Source organism: Schistocerca gregaria, unplaced genomic scaffold, assembly GCF_023897955.1.
Source record: "Schistocerca gregaria isolate iqSchGreg1 unplaced genomic scaffold, iqSchGreg1.2 ptg000398l, whole genome shotgun sequence".
Lineage (NCBI taxonomy): Eukaryota > Metazoa > Arthropoda > Insecta > Orthoptera > Acrididae > Schistocerca > Schistocerca gregaria.
In genome coordinates this window covers 72,501-75,000 of record NW_026061837.1, presented here as the reverse complement: position 1 = coordinate 75,000, position 2,500 = coordinate 72,501, and positions in this window count along the sequence as shown.

Here is a 2,500-nt window from a genome sequence, read left to right as displayed (position 1 = left end):
AATGCGCCACCCCCACCGCCCGACTCGCAACTCGAGCGGATGTACGGCGGACTTTTCCCGCAATCGTACATTGCAGTCCACCCCTATATCTTCCACTTCATGAAGAGTTATCTCCCAAAAGCCAAAGTCCCGCTGTCCCAATACATGCTCTGGACGGCGGGCCGCGAGACGTGACGCTCGGTGGCAAAGAGTGCGCCGCTGAGGATATAGAGGGTCCGTCCCCCCGCACAGTGGTGACGGTGTGCGGGTAGTGTTTCCGACACCTCTTCCTGCGGTGGCAACTCTGGGGCAGAGTCGATACTCGCCCACTGGTGGAAGGTAAGCATTCTGCTTTACATCAGTACATAACTAATATTTCAGTCGTCTGACGTCCCTCCTTAGTAAATGATGCAGGACCACATACATAGATGATACATACTGTAAACTGGGGAGGACAGTGTGAACCGCACTCGACCCAGTCACCCTATCTCACAGTCCACTCTGTGTGTAACAAAGCGAAAGCACCAAAGCACTATCGTTCAACAACATCCATTTTATCCTCGCTGCCACAGGACACTATCCAAACAACGACAAGAGGAACGTCACGTCCACTAATAAGACAGAATGTCTCACATCACCCGCAAACAACGCAGCTCAAATCAGCCAGCAACACCCACAGTGGTCCACCCAGTATCAACACAGGACGCAACGCCACGCCACAACACAAAAGGTACAAGTAATAAAATACCCTTTGGCCACACCCCTTATAAAGGCATCGAACCAACCCACCACCTGACACCAGCCAAACGTACATCCTGATTTGACACATCTCTGGCAACCTAACCCACGTTGGCCCTTAACCTAACCCACGTTGGCCCTTAACCTAACCCACGTTGGCCCTTAACCTAACCCACGTTGGCCCTTAACCTAACCCACGTTGGCCCTTAACCTAACCCACGTTGGCCCTTAACCTAACCCACGTTGGCCCTTAACCTAACCCACGTTGGCCCTTAACCTTACCCACGTTGGCCCCTAACCTTACCCACGTTGGCCCTTAACCTAACCCACGTTGGCCCTTAACCTAACCCACGTTGGCCCTTAACCTAACCCACGTTGGCCCTTAACCTAACCCACGTTGGCCCTTAACCTAACCCACGTTGGCCCTTAACCTAACCCACGTTGGCCCTTAACCTAACCCACGTTGGCCCTTAACCTAACCCACGTTGGCCCTTAACCTAACCCACGTTGGCCCTTAACCTAACCCACGTTGGCCCCTAACCTAACCCACGTTGGCCCCTAACCTAACCCACGTTGGCCCCTAACCTAACCCACGTTGGCCCCTAACCTAACCCACGTTGGCCCCTAACCTAACCCACGCTGCACCTTAACCTAAGTTACGCTGCACCTTAACCTAAGTTACGCTGCACCTTAACCTAAGTTACGCTGCACCTTAACCTAAGTTACGCTGCACCTTAACCTAAGTTACGCTGCACCTTAACCTAAGTTACGCTGCACCTTAACCTAACTTACACTGCACCTTAACCTAACTTACACTGCACCTTAACCTAAGTTACACTGCACCTTAACCTAAGTTACACTGCACCTTAACCTAAGTTACACTGCACCTTAACCTAAGTTACACTGCACCTTAACCTAAGTTACACTGCACCTTAACCTAAGTTACACTGCACCTTAACCTAAGTTACACTGCACCTTAACCTAAGTTACACTGCACCTTAACCTAAGTTACACTGCACCTTAACCTAAGTTACACTGCACCTTAACCTAAGTTACACTGCACCTTAACCTAAGTTACACTGCACCTTAACCTAAGTTACACTGCACCTTAACCTAAGTTACACTGCACCTTAACCTAAGTTACACTGCACCTTAACCTAAGTTACACTGCACCTTAACCTAACTTACACTGCACCTTAACCTAAGTTACACTGCACCTTAACCTAAGTTACACTGCACCTTAACCTAAGTTACACTGCACCTTAACCTAACTTACACTGCACCTTAACCTAACTTACACTGCACCTTAACCTAACTTACACTGCACCTTAACTGTCACATGTAACGTCACAGGAATGTAGCTTTGCCTAACAGCAACCCTCTGAACATAGTTCACTGCTTGGATCCTCTGGTGTCATGTGTATTTCTTGATGCCATGGTGCGTACCCTCACATAAAGGTCTTTCGAGTGTTGCGTACTTTCTACACAGTCCCGCTAACCACTGGAAGGGTGTACCGCTACAGAACGAATATCGCCCTCCCCTCCTGCCCTTCCAAGCTGGTCGGTCAGGCGTTTGTTTGTGAAATGAGCCTTGCAGCTGTTCAGTTGCATTCGGTTGTCGATGCAGTCAGTGTACGTTGTGGTACGGCCTGTGTGGACTGTCCGCTGATGTACGCGTAACCCACACTGATCATCCGTCGTTACGTACTGAGTGACATAATGTGGCACATGCTTGACCGTACACCGGCTGCGCCCTACAATGGCGAATCATAAGGGCCATATG